The sequence below is a fragment of the Ranitomeya imitator genome, chromosome 5, assembly GCF_032444005.1.
Source record: "Ranitomeya imitator isolate aRanImi1 chromosome 5, aRanImi1.pri, whole genome shotgun sequence".
NCBI lineage: Eukaryota > Metazoa > Chordata > Amphibia > Anura > Dendrobatidae > Ranitomeya > Ranitomeya imitator.
Window position 1 is genome coordinate 673722338 of NC_091286.1, and position 15341 is coordinate 673737678.

Genomic DNA, 15341 nt, shown 5'->3' on the forward strand with positions numbered 1-15341 from the left:
TTTCATATATTATAGATTCATTATCCACCAACTGAAATTTGTCAGGTCTTTTATTGTTTTAATACTGATGATTTTGGCATACAACTCCTGATAACCCAAAAAACCTGTCTCAATAAATTAGCATATTTCACCCATCCAATCAACAAACAAACAAAAAAACCATCAAATAATAATGTTCAGTTATGCACTCAATACTTGGTCGGGAATCCTTTGGCAGAAATGACTGCTTCAATGCGGCGTGGCATGGAGGCAATCAGCCTGTGACACTGCTGAGATGTTATGGAGGCCCAGGATGCTTCAATAGCGGCCTTAAGCTCATCCAGAGTGTTGGGTCTTGCGTCTCTCAACTTTCTCTTCACAATATCCCACAGATTCTCTATGGGGTTCAGGTCAGGAGAGTTGGCAGGCCAATTGAGCACAGTAATACCATGGTCAGTAAACCATTTACCAGTGGTTTTGGCACTGTGAGCAGGTGCCAGGTCGTGCTGAAAAATGAAATCTTCATCTCCATAAAGCATTTCAGCCGATGGAAGCATGAAGTGCTCCAAAATCTCCTGATAGCTAGCTGCATTGACCCTGCCCTTGATGAAACACAGTGGACCAACACCAGCAGCTGACATGGCACCCCACACCATCACTGACTGTGGGTACTTGACACTGGACTTCAGGCATTTTGGCATTTCCTTCTCCCCAGTCTTCCTCCAGACTCTGGCACCTTGATTTCCGAATGACATGCAAAATTTGCTTTCATCAGAAAAAAGTACTTGGGACCACTTAGCAACAGTCCAGTGCTGCTTCTCTGTAGCCCAGGTCAGGCGCCTCTGCCGCTGTTTATGGTTCAAAAGTGGCTTTACCTGGGGAATGCGGCACCTGTAGCCCATTTCCTGCACACGCCTGTGCACGGTGGCTCTGGATGTTTCCACTTCTCCACAATCTTCCTCAGGGTCCGGTCTCCTCTTCTCGTTGTACAGCGTTTTCTGCCACATTGTTTCCTTCCAACAGACTTACCATTGAGGTGCCTTGATACAGCACTCTGGGAACAGCCTATTTGTTGAGAAATTTCTTTCTGGGTCTTACCCTCTTGCTTGAGGGTGTCAATGATGGCCTTCTTGACATCTGTCAGGTCGCTAGTCTTACCCATGATGGGGGTTTTGAGTAATGAACCAGGCAGGGAGTTTATAAAAGCCTCAGGTATCTTTTGCATGTGTTTAGAGTTAATTAGTTGATTCAGAAGATTAGGGTAATAGGTCGTTTAGAGAACCTTTTCTTGATATGCTAATTTATTGAGACAGGTTTTTTGGGTTATTAGGAGTTGTATGCCAAAATCATCAGTATTAAAACAATAAAAGACCTGACAAATTTCAGTTGGTGGATAATGAATCTATAATATATGAAAGTTTAATTGTAATCATTACATTATGGTAAATAATGAAATTTAACACTATATGCTAATTTTTTGAGAAGGACCTGTAGATGGCAAAAGAAGCTGGAAGGTCCAAACGAAATTACACAGGATTAAGAATTTCAGAAATCTTATATGACCCAATGAAACGAGGCTTAAACTAAGGAGAGGAAACCTTCATAGGAACATGACGAGATGACAACCAAACCAAATCCCCAACCCGAAGTCGGGGACCAACACAGCGCCGGCGGTTAGCGAAACGTTGAGCCTTCTCCTGGGACAATGTCAAATTGTCCACCACATGATTCCAAATCTGCTGCAACCTGTCCACCACAGTATCCACACCAGGACAGTCCGAAGGCTCAACCTGCCCTGAAGAGAAACGAGGATGGAAACCAGAATTGCAGAAAAAAGGAGAAACCAAAGTAGCCGAGCTGGCCCGATTATTAAGGGCGAACTCAGCCAAAGGCAAGAAGGACACCCAATCATCCTGATCAGCAGAAACAAAGCATCTCAGATATGTTTCCAAAGTTTGATTAGTTTGTTCGGTTTGGCCATTAGTCTGAGGATGGAAAGCCGAAGAAAAAGACAAATCAATGCCCATCTTAGCACAAAAGGACCCCCAAAACCTTGAAACAAACTGGGAACCTCTGTCCGAGACGATGTTCTCCGGAATGCCATGCAAACGAACCACATGCTGGAAAAACAATGGCACCAAATCAGAGGAGGAAGGCAATTTAGACAAGGGTACCAAATGGACCATCTTAGAGAAGCGATCACAAACAACCCAAATGACCGACATCCTTTGAGGAACAGGGAGATCAGAAATAAAATCCATGGAAATATGCGTCCAGGGCCTCTTCGGGACCGGCAAGGGCAAAAGCAACCCACTGGCACGAGAACAGCAGGGCTTAGCCCGAGCACAAGTCCCACAGGACTGCAAAAAAGAACGCACATCCCGTGACAAAGAAGGCCACCAAAAGGATCTAGCCACCAAATCTCTGGTACCAAAGATTCCAGGATGACCAGAAAACACCGAACAATGAATCTCAGAGATAACTCTACTAGTCCATCTATCAGGGACAAACAGTTTCTCCGTTGGACAACGGTCAGGTCTATCAGCCTGAAACTTCTGCAGCACGCGCCGCAAATCAGGGGAGATGGCAGACAAAATTACCCCCTCTTTAAGAATACCCGCCGGCTCCGGAACACCCGGAGAGTCAGGCACAAAACTCCTTGACAGGGCATCAGCCTTCACATTCTTAGATCCCGGAAGGTATGAAACCACAAAATCAAAATGGGAGAAAAAGAGCGACCATCGAGCCTGTCTAGGATTCAACCGTTTGGCAGACTCGAGATAAGTTAAATTCTTGTGATCCGTCAAGACCACCACGCGATGTTTAGCTCCTTCAAGCCAATGTCGCCACTCCTCGAATGCCCACTTCATGGCCAACAACTCTCGATTGCCAACATCATAATTGCGCTAGTGTATAGAGGATCTGTCAGCTCTCCTGTGTGGTGTAGTATATAGAGAATCTGTCAGCTCTCCTGTGTGGTGTAGTATATAGAGGATCTGTCAGCTCTCCTGTGTGGTGCAGTATGTAGAGGATCTGTCAGCTCTCCTGTGTGGTGTAGTATATAGAGGATATGTCAGCTCTCTTGTGTGCTGTAGTATATAGAGGATATGTCAGCTCTCCTGTGTGGTGTAGTGTATAGAGCAGGGGTCCCCAACTACAGGCTTCGAGGGCCGCCAACAGTGCAGGTTTTCAGGATTTCTTTAGTATTGCATCGGTGGTAATGTGATCATCTGCACAGGTGATGATTTCAACCCCTGTGCAATACTAAGGAAATCCTGAAAACCTGCACTGTTGGCGGCCCTCGAGGCCTGGAGTTGGGGACCACTGGTATAGAGTATCTGTCAGCTCTCCTGTGTGGTGTAGTATATAGAGGATCTGTCAGCTCTCCTGTGTGGTGTAGTATATAGAGGATCTGTCAGTTCTCCTGTGTGGTGTAGTATATAGAGGATCTGTCAGCTCTCCTCTGTGGTGTAGTATATAGAGGATCTGTCAGCTCTACTGTGTGGTGTAGTATATAGAGGATCTGTCAGCTCTCCTGTGTGGTGTAGAATATTGAGGCTCTGTCATCTCTCCTGTGTGGTGTAGTGTATAGAGGATCTGTCAGCTCTCCTGTGTGGTGCAGTATATAGAGGATCTATCAGCTCTCCTTTATGGTGTAGTATATAGAGGATCTGTCAGCTCTCCCGTGTGGTGTAGTATATAGAGGATCTGTCAGCTCTCCTGTGTGGTGTAGTATATAGAGGATCTGTCAGTTCTCCTGTGTGGTGTACTATATAGAGTATCTGTCAGCTCCCCTGTGTGGTGCAGTATATAGAGGATCTGTCAGCTCTCCTGTGTGGTGTAGTATATAGAGGATCTGTCAGCACTCCTGTGTGGTGTACTATATAGAGGATCTGGTATATCTCTTGTATGTTACAATATATAAGGAATCTGTCATATGTTCTATACTACAATATCCAGGAGATTTGTCAGTTCACAACACAAGAAAGTTGTGATGTAGGATGTTGTACGAAACGCGCGTCGGGGTGTGTGTTGTGCATACACAGTTAGCCATCCAGGTAATATCACTTTAATGTATGGATTTATCAATGCTATTTTCAATGCAGGTCCAAGGCCATGGGTACCATGCTGCTTTTTCTCCTATACAAACTGCTGATTTACATGTGTATTTAGTTTTAGCATGTATCCCCTGGCTTCCCACACATGTTTATTTATGTGCTGCTATTATACTTATACTTTAGCACTCTACCACTTTAGTCTGTGAGTTTTGGATAACCTGACTTGTGTCATATAATTGTTCATTTTGATTTATTGTCTGGCTTTCACTCTTTTATCCAACTCTTTATATCTACCAATTTTTTCCTTTAAATGACGTAATTTATTGTATAACTTCAAATATTTAATTTCCTTGCTGCTCGTATTTTAGGCACCCCTTGTTAGCTGTGCCTCTACTTCACCATCTTAATATATACTTACCTTGTAATATCTTCACATCCTGTTCTCACCAGGTCCCAGAATTAACAAAAGAACCACTCAAAGCAAATAGTATCAGGATCCTAGAGAACAACCAAAAAACCAAAACGCAACAAGGATCCTTAAAATATAACTTTTAATATTTAAAGCTAAAAAAGTTTGTTCCAATATATGCAACAAAGGTATTACAAGTTATAACCCATGAAAGTCAGATACAAACTACCTTACCCTGTCTGGTAGCCTATTCTCAATCACTACCTGACAGCGGAGGTTGGCACCCTAAGTTTCTGCGGTAGGCGCCCCCGCTCCTCGACGACTGGCCCTAATAGCCCTAAATAGACCCTATATTCCCTAAAAAAGACGTGCCAAATCTATCCACCCCAGAAAAAATGAAAGAAATATAAAAAATTAAAACACTACACAAATGAAAATAGAAAAAAATCAAAAAAAATAAACATAGCAAAAAAACAGAAAAAAATTTTTTTCTTGATCCGTCGAATCAGAGAGTCCCTTAAATAGGGATATTTGGAAATGTCACTGCGAAAGGGGTAGAAATAACACCCATGTCTCTTTAATCCAGAAAGATATCAGCGGGCCACTCCATCCCATATATATACTTCAGGGTGATCATGTGCTTCTGTACATTCAATGATGTTTCCCAAAAAGGGACATATCCAGTATAAATACCCCCCAAAAAATGAAAGAAATATAAAAAAATCAAAAAAACTACAAAAATAAAAATAAAAAATGAAAAAAATAAACACAGCAAAAAAACACAAAATTGTTGTCTGCCAGAGGAAAAAAGTCCCTTAAAGGGAAATAGTCCAAAATCACATCCCAATAAGTACAAATACCAATGTCTCGTTTATCCATAAAATATCAGCGAGCCACTCCATCCCGTATATTTTTACTTGCAAGAAAAAAATAATAATAAGTATAGTCCAGAAAATAAATCCAAAATCAGTCCAATGACTCCCAAATAAATGGATTTCACAAGAGGACAGTGGCCCACCTCATACCAGAGACATCCCAGCAAAAAGAAAAAACAGAGGACCATCAAAGCTGGTTGAAAAAGTTGTCCCAAAGACACCCCATAGTTCAATACTGTATCCAACGCTTCTACTCATCTGCGTCCCAGAGGCGTTGTGGGTGGTGATGCGATCATCCAGCTCCGTTAAGACTCCTGCCTGGATGTCCTCCCTATTCTGCCCTGTTTTTTCTTTTTGCTGGGATGTCTCTGGTATGAGGTGGGCCACTGTCCTCTTGTGAAATCCATTTATTTGGGAGTCATTGGACTGATTTTGGATTTATTTTCTGGACTATACTTATTATTATTTTTTTCTTGCAAGTAAAAATATACGGGATGGAGTGGCTCGCTGATATTTTATGGATAAACGAGACATTGGTATTTGTACTTATTGGGATGTGATTTTGGACTATTTCCCTTTAAGGGACTTTTTTCCTCTGGCAGACAACAATTTTGTGTTTTTTTGCTGTGTTTATTTTTTTCATTTTTTATTTTTATTTTTGTAGTTTTTTTTATTTTTTATATTTCTTTATATGTCCCTTTTTGGGAAACATCATTGAATGTACAGAAGCACATGATCACCCTGAAGTATATATACAGTGGGGCAAAAAAGTATTTAGTCAGTCAGCAATAGTGCAAGTTCCACCACTTAAAAAGATGAGTGGCGTCTGTAATTTACATCATAGGTAGACCTCAACTATGGGAGACAAACTGAGAAAAAAAAATCCAGAAAATCACATTGTCTGTTGTTTTAACATTTTATTTGCATATTATGGTGGAAAATAAGTATTTGGTCAGAAACAAACAATCAAGATTTCTGGCTCTCACAGACCTGTAACTTCTTCTTTAAGAGTCTCCTCTTTCCTCCACTCATTACCTGTAGTAATGGCACCTGTTTAAACTTGTTATCAGTATAAAAAGACACCTGTGCACACCCTCAAACAGTCTGACTCCAAACTCCACTATGGTGAAGACCAAAGAGCTGTCAAAGGACACCAGAAATTAAATTGTAGCCCTGCACCAGGCTGGGAAGACTGAATCTGCAATAGCCAACCAGCTTGGAGTGAAGAAATCAACAGTGGGAGCAATAATTAGAAAATGGAAGACATACAAGACCACTGATAATCTCCCTCGATCTGGGGCTCCACGCAAAATCCCACCCCGTGGGTTCAGAATGATCACAAGAACGGTGAGCAAAAATCCCAGAACCACGCGGGGGGACCTAGTGAATGAACTGCAGAGAGCTGGGACCAATGTAACAAGGCCTACCATAAGTAACACACTACGCCACCATGGACTCAGATCCTGCAGTGCCAGACGTGTCCCACTGCTTAAGCCAGTACATGTCCGGGCCCGTCTGAAGTTTGCTAGAGAGCATTTGGATGATCCAGAGGAGTTTTGGGAGAATGTGCTGTGGTCTGATGAAACCAAACTGGAACTGTTTGGTAGAAACACAACTTGTCATGTTTGGAGGAAAAAGAATACTGAGTTGCTTCCATCAAACACCATACCTACTGTAAAGCATGGTGGTGGAAACATCATGCTTTGGGGCTGTTTCTCTGCAAAGGGGCCAGGACAACTGATCCGGGTACATGAAAGAATGAATGGGGCCATGTATCGTGAGATTTTGAGTGCAAACCTCCTTCCATCAGCAAGGGCATTGAAGATGAAACGTGGCTGGGTCTTTCAACATGACAATGATCCAAAGCACACCGCCAGGGCAATGAAGGAGTGGCTTCGTAAGAAGCATTTCAAGGTCCTGGAGTGGCCTAGCCAGTCTCCAGATCTCAACCCTATAGAAAACCTTTGTACGGAGTTGAAAGTCCGTGTTGCCAAGCGAAAAGCCAAAAACATCACTGCTCTAGAGGAGATCTGCATGGAGAAATGGGCCAACATACCAACAACAGTGTGTGGCAACCTTGTGAAGACTTACAGAAAACGTTTGACCTCTGTCATTGCCAACAAAGGATATATTACAAAGTATTGAGATGAAATTTTGTTTCTGACCAAATACTTATTTTCCACCATAATATGCAAATAAAATGTTAAAAAAACAGACAATGATTTTCTGGATTTTTTTTTTCTCAGTTTGTCTCCCATAGTTGAGGTCTACCTATGATGTAAATTACAGACGCCTCTCATCTTTTTAAGTGGTGGAACTTGCACTATTGCTGACTGACTAAATACTTTTTTGCCCCACTGTATGGGATGGAGTGGCCCGCTGATATCTTTCTGGATTAAAGAGACATGGGTGTTATTTCTACCCCTTTGGCAGTGACATTTCCAAATATCCCTATTTAAGGGACTCTCTGATTCGACGGATCAAGAAAAAAAATTTTTTCTGTTTTTCTGCTATGTTTATTTTTTTTGATTTTTTTTCTATTTTCATTTGTGTAGTGTTTTAATTTTTTATATTTCTTTCATTTTTTCTGGGGTGGATAGATTTGGCACGTCTTTTTTAGGGAATATAGGGTCTATTTAGGGCTATTAGGGCCAGTCGTCGAGGAGCGGGGGCGCCTACCGCAGAAACTTAGGGTGCCAACCTCCGCTGTCAGGTAGTGATTGAGAATAGGCTACCAGACAGGGTAAGGTAGTTTGTATCTGACTTTCATGGGTTATAACTTGTAATACCTTTGTTGCATATATTGGAACAAACTTTTTTAGCTTTAAATATTAAAAGTTATATTTTAAGGATCCTTGTTGCGTTTTGGTTTTTTGGCAGGTCCCAGAATTCCAAGTGGCGGAAGTTTATCGACCGCCATATTGGGACATCCAATTGATGAATGTCTCAATATGGAAACTGCTGGCGGTACCAACCTCTTGTGCGATACCACCAACGGAACAATGTCACACCACACACACACATACACACAAACACACACCGTATATGCCGTACACATCACACACACACTGTATACGCCGTACGCACCACACACACACACACACACTGTATATGCCGTATGTAGCCTCTTGCGTGGTACCACTAGCGGAACACCGTTGTGAACACACCACTGCCAGCATCTGCCGAATGATTCACTGACCGCCTCCATCTTTGTACAGGAGTAGCGCATGCGCATTTTTAATGTGACCGCCGCTATCTGTATGCACAAAGATGGCGGCGGTCTGATTTACTGCACCTGCGCGAATTCCGCACAGGCGCAGTGAATCATTCGACTGATCCCGGGGGACCTGTCTACAGGAAGAGGAAGCCGGTCACATTAAAGGGGTTTTCCCATGAATGAAAGTTCATTTTAAAAAGTGTCTGTGTCTGACTGTGTACGGAGCATAGCACATCTCCTGGGCAGGGGAGGAAGCAAAGGGCATTACTGACATTACAGCAGGGGATCACAGATTTCTATTGTCAGGTAAAATATTTCACTGACTGTTTTTAAACAATATTTTACCTCACAAAATGTATCCTCTGCGAACTCCTGCTGTAATGTCAGTATTGTCTTATGCTTCCTCCCTTGCACAGGTGCTGTGGTATGTTCTGTACTTGGTCAGACACAGAAAAGTTTTAAAATGAACTTTCGTTCATGGGAAAACTCATTTAAAAAGCAAATATCAATGCCAACATGGCTCCTCTTAAAAAGTACGCCAATGACAATGAAAGTAAGCAGCAAAGGTACAACGTTGAAAATGACAATGGGCAAATGAGACTCTTGAAGAGCAACAGCATCGCTGGGAGAAAAACAATACATATCAGTCCCCTGATGCAAAAGTCATTAGATTATCAAAGGATGCCGTTAGGCAACAACAGCGCCGTGAACAGAAATATGCAGTCTTAAAAGCAATACCATCCTCACAAGATGACCCATTGGAACCGTCACACCACACTGCCGCCACAACTTCAAAGTGTATGAGGTTAACTAAGAAGGCATTTTCCCAATGCAAGCTACTTCAGGAACAATGTCCATTGGCCACAGCAAGAAGACTGTCACACGATGCAGAAACACACCGTCTACAGCGTCAAGCTAAAACAGAAAGCCAGATAGAAGTGCGACTACTACAGCTGAGTGTCCTATTCCAATTTTTGTTTTGCCCATTCTACAAATTCAGCGTGCCGATCTGGCATCAGTCGAACATCCCTTTGGTGGATATTAGCTACTCACAAATGGCACCCTTACAAAATCCAGCTGCTGCAGCATGTCAACGAGGATGACCCAGATCAGGGCGCTGAATTTGCAGAATGGGCAAAACAAAAATTGGAACATGACCTTCAGTTTACACAGAACATTATGTTCAGTGATGAGGCAAACTTTTTTGGGTGGGCCATTTATATGGATACACCTAAATAAAATGGGAACGGTGACAGTTTTTTTGCGTAGCGTGTCTAGCATTGAAATCTGCTGCAATCATCCGGGTACTGCGTTCAACAGACATCAACACAATTTCTATCCGCTCCTCATATGTTACCCTCTGTGACATGTCAATGGCTGTAAACAAAGATAAACTTGGAAATAACTCATGAAAGAATAAAGTTGCGTTAAAATCAAGAACACCATTGTTTTTCTCGTGAAATTCTCAATAAGTTTGATGTGTCATATGACCCTCTTCCCATCCAAAATGGCTGACTTCAAAATGGCTGCCAAGGTCACCACCCATCTTCAAAAGTTTTCCCCCTTCCATATACTAATGTGCCACAAACAGGAAGTTGATATCACCAACCATTCCCATTTTATTTAGGTGTATACATATACATGGCCCACCCTGTACTTGTTGCAGAAGCAGGAGGAGGAGGTGATTTCCTGAACAAAATGGTTTTGGATGGTAAGGGATAGACGTTAAGACAACTTCACACAAAAAAACACAATTGGGCTGCATTTTCATTACATTGCGGTCATCCATAGGGATTACAAAGTCGGGGGAAATCCAGCCCTCATTCAATTTTAGAATAGTCAGCCTGTCTAAATTTTCCATTGACAGGCATTCGCCCCTATCTGTTATGATAGCACTGGCCAAACTAAAAACCCACTCAGACAAAACACTTGCGGCAAGGCACAGTAGCACCTCCAAGGCTGACAGGGGGAGGGGTCGGCCAAGTGTGCAGTTTGGACAAGCAATAGTTAAACGGCAACAAAGAATCAGGAAGGATGCTGCTTTGGTCAAATAACTAGTCTTTCACCATCTTGGTCAACTTCTCCCTCCTCATTATAGTTATACCTACAGATAGCCCATGCTGATGTACTGGTCTCATGAAAACGGCCAATTTGGTGGACATTTTCCCACCAACTGTGTTGCACCTGGTGTGTGTGGCCCTCCCCTGTAATCCTTGTGGGCGAAAAGAGCCGGTACCTCTGCCTGCAGCGTTTTCTGAGGGTAATTTTTTTAGCAAGTCTTCCACAATGGCCCTCTGGCATGCATGCACTGAAAATGGCATGTCTGCCTCCGACATGAGAGAAGCAAATTTCTCCTTGTATAGTGGGTCAAGAAAGGTTCTCAGCCAGTATTTCATGTTGAACAAAATGTGTTTCATGCGAGTATCTTGGGAAATGCATCAGGACATGAACTCTGCCATGTGTGGCAGACTACAAGAATCAAATGTTCAGTGTCCTCATCAGGAAGAACACTAACCATCCTCTCCTCCTCCTCACAATGCATAGCCTCCTCTTCCTCCTCTTCAGGCCATCCATGATGGACAGGCATGAAGCTGGGATTGGGAGTCCCCTCTGTAGCGCAGACCAAAAACTCCTGTTCATCCTCATCCTCCTCCTTTTTCTGTTCCTGGTCATCACCCAATGTAGCCTGAAAATATTGTGTGAGGATGGGCTGTGTGGTATCAACCACTGTAAAATCTTGCTCCATAGCCACCTTCTCAGCATTCAACCTTCCTCTTTCAGATACTGCAGCAAAAATTTTAATAGACAGAGCAGTGTGATGGTTACACTGAAAATAGCATCAACACTCACCATCTTGGTGCAGTACTCAAAGATTTGAAGAGCCTCACATATGTTAGTGATCCTTACCCACTCGGCAGTTGTTATCTGTGAAGGTGGAGTGTTACTCCTGCGGGCACTGAGAATTTGGATTTCAGACACTGCTCTCTGCTACTCACTAAGCCTTGCCAACATATGAAATCAGCGCTGCTATAGCAAAGCTAGACCGGTTAAAGCCTGAGATGACTTTCAGAAAAGTGCACTGACATGGTATACCTTGGCAAGTAGGTCTGACAAGTCAGGATATGTTTTTAAAAACCGCTGTACTGCCAAGTTCAGCATGTGGGCCATGCATAGAAAGTATAGCAGCTTGCTGATCTTTAAAGCCGCAACCATGTTACGCCCATTATCGCATACAACCAGACCTGGTTGGAGGTTCAGTGGGGAGAGTCACTTATCGGCCTATTCTTTCATCCCTTTCAACAGCTTGGCTGCGTTCTGAACTTTATCACCTAAACAGATGAGCTTCAGTAGAGCGTGCTGCTGCTTCACCTGTTGTGAATTCTGCTCTTGGGTTCCCTCCAGTGGTGGTAGGTGGGAATGCAGTTGTCTCTGAGTCACAGTTCTGGCCAGGTGTATCTGCTAATTGCTGTTCTGACTGGGATATTTAAGTGTGCAGGATTTATTAGCCCTTGCCTGTTTTCAATGTTTCTTTGGAAGTATTGGATCTCTGCCTGGCCTCACCTGCTTAGCTGCCAATTTCAGCAAAGATAGTGTTTTGTTTTTTGTATCTGTGGCACACTGTTGTGTGCTTGTTTCAGTTTACTCCTGCTCTGTTTGTAGGATTCACTGGAGTTGCAGATATACGCTCCTAAATCTTTACTTGGATGTAGGAAGTTTTTTGTATATTCTGCTGTGGATTTTTTGAAGGGTTTTAATACTGACCGCACAGAACTCCGTCCTATCCTGTCCTATCTAGCTGGAGTGGCCTCCTGTGCTAAATCCTGTTTTTTCTGCCTGTGTGTGTTTTTCCTCTCCGAATCACCGCCAATATTTGTGGGGGGCTGTCTATCCTTTGGGGATTTTCTCTGAGGCAAGATAGTATTCCTATTTCCTTCTTTAGGGGAATTTAGTCCTCCGGCTGTGACGAGGTGTCTAGGTGTGTTAGGTACACAACACGGCTACTTCTAGTTGCGGTGTTAAGTTCAGGGTTACAGTCAGTACAGTGGCCACTTTCTCAAGTGAACATTCTCATGCAGCTCCAAGGTCACCGGATCATAACATTCGCCAAGGCAGTGCTGCAGACTTCTCTACTGGGGAGTGATGGGGAAGCTAGTTCTGCTGAGGATGAGAAGGAGGTGGGGGAGAGACAGGAATTAGACTATGAGGAGACTGAAAATCTGATGGAATTCGGTTCCGCTTTTCTTGGTGTGATGTTCCAGCCTCTGATCTGTCCCAGACTCCACCAGGTTAACCCAGTTTGCCGTCAGGGAAATCTATCATTCCTATGCACAAGATCTTGTCCATGTATCTGTGGTTACATGGCCTTTCCCTGAGACTATGTTGGCCAAAGCATGGCTGATATTGTGCAACATGTGCTTATGTAATGCAGGAACTGCACACCAGGAAAAACAATGGGGCTGGGAATCGGGTACCAAGGAGCTGACACCACCAAGAGGTTGCAGAAAGACTCAGTTCTCACAAGTTGAAATAGCAACATTTCCAATCTAGCAATGTGGGTGTTTAGTTTATGGGCTGGTGGGTTGCTGGATATTACTGCTTTCTGGTAAACGTCTGGGACCGAGAAAACTGAACGCTGCACTGGGACAACGAACCAGACGTTTTTATTGACTGTTGTGTGTGTGCAACTGCAGGTTGTGGGCAGGTGGCATCAGATCCTGCTTCATGGTAAGCAGATTGGGAAGGCCATAACACAGGGAAAGGGGCAGTGGTTTCACCCTCAGACACAGATTTTGTACACAGACATTCTGCCCACCTACTGAGATGTTTGGCTGCCATGTTCTTTTGCATGCTAGATGTACTCAGTTTGGCAGTGTCCTTGCCTAATTTTAGCTTGGTTTGGCGGATGCTGCAAATTACAGTTGTTTTGTCTGAAGGAATTTCAGAAAAAAAACTGCCATACAGGGGAACAACGCATTATTGGCCTGTTATCTAGCCAATTGGAAGTGTGGGCGGGGCTCTGTAGAAAAGTTGACCGAGTTCTTCCTCTGGTCAAACCACTACCTCTTCTTGTCTGTTTTCGTGCTTCAGATCCATTCCTCTCTGCACTGCTGTGCTCGCTAGGTGTGCCACCGTGCCAGGCTGGATCAGTGGCATCATCATCGAGCACATCATCTTCCAATTCCTCAATCTGATCCTCCTTCTAAGTTGCAATTTGAGGCTGGCCTGATGGCAACTGTGCATCATGATTATACTCCACCTCCTCAGACATGATTTGACCTTACGCGATGTGGCTTTCTCCTGGCCGTGGCTGCTCAAATGTATGGGCAACACTGCACTCCACCGCCTCATGACCCACTTTAATGATGCATGATGAGAGGTCTGACAAACTACAATGAAACGTAAACAGTTCCTCAGAGTGGAAATCACACACCCCATGATGAAGCTTGGGTGAAACGCACATTGGGGCTGGAGATCAAAAACCTAGACCTTTCATTTGACTACTAAAACACTACCTGATGTAAGTACCATGCCTGCTGTTTTAATGCTTCTTTTTCACTTGCAGGTTCCATTTTATCCAGCTACAGATGTGAGGTGTAGGCAGAAACACTATGGTTTAGGCACTGAACTTCTATGTAGATTTATTCTGTGGTCTAGTTTTATCACCCACATTTTGGTTCTCAGCCTTGTTTGAATCATTTTATGCATTGTTTTAATATATTTCAATAAACTGTATGTTTTTATGAGACCCATATAGCCCTTTTTTGTGCTGGTATTTTGATTTTAGTTTCTCTGAGTGGCCAGTGTTGGGGTCATATGTCTCCTGGGGCTCTTGATGGTGGGAGGAAAGAGGACCAGGTTGAGGATTCAGAGGCCCAGCCTCTTGGCTACTGAGACTGGACAATGTGGAAGACTTTGTGGTGCTGCTTGTCAACATACTGGAGCCTTTGTCTGCCATTCAACCCACAACATCCTCACACTTGTCTGGGTTCATTAGTGGTGTAGCGCATTGACCAAATTTCAACAGGAAGCTATGACGAGATACAGTCACCGTCGGATCTGTCACACGGCCTTGGCAGAAACCACCATATCCACATCCCTTATTGTCACCCTTTCTCATATTGAATATGTTATGCTTATGAAAAAAAATGGTTTTATTTTTCTCAGGTACCTTCAGAAAGGTCTTATGTACATGATGGGCCATTTATATGGATACACCTGGGTGGGTCATTTATAAAGTTACATCCAAAATGGCCGACTACAAAATGACCGCCATGGTCACCACCCATCTTGATAAGTTTCCCCCCTCCCATACACTAATGTGCCACTAACCGGAAGTTGATATCTCCAACCATTCCCATTTTATTTAGGTGTATCCATATACATGGCCCACCCAGGTTTATCCCATATGGTCCACCCTGTACAAATTCACTGTGTCTAGCAATGTGTGGAAATATTATTTAGCAATTAGCTTTTAAAATGGATGTTACTATATGCTGGCACTAAGGAATACTACTTTGCTTTAAAAAAAACCTAAAGGCTGCTACACAGAAATATTATGCAGCTCGAAAGAAAAATGGTTATGCTGATACTGTATTATTTGCCTCTACAAATAGCTGATTTGTATATTTTGGTAGCGGATGAAACCCTCCCTATTACACCCTAATCCCAAAGTTTGTTCCTAATTATAAACTATACAACACAATGGAAAATAGCAGAGATCTGCAGCATGCACTTGCATGTGCTTGCCTTTTACTCTCCCTCCTACTAAAACTCGCACTACGCTTTCTCCACCTAACAAAGAA

General features: G+C 43.2%; 1 protein-coding gene across 1 annotated transcript in view; it reads right to left on the reverse strand.

Moving 5' to 3' along the window:
- Positions 1-15341, reverse strand: part of LOC138638763 (cytochrome P450 2C14-like) — an 84114-nt gene that overhangs the window by 38100 nt on the left and 30673 nt on the right. The gene's annotated exons all lie outside the window — the stretch shown is intronic.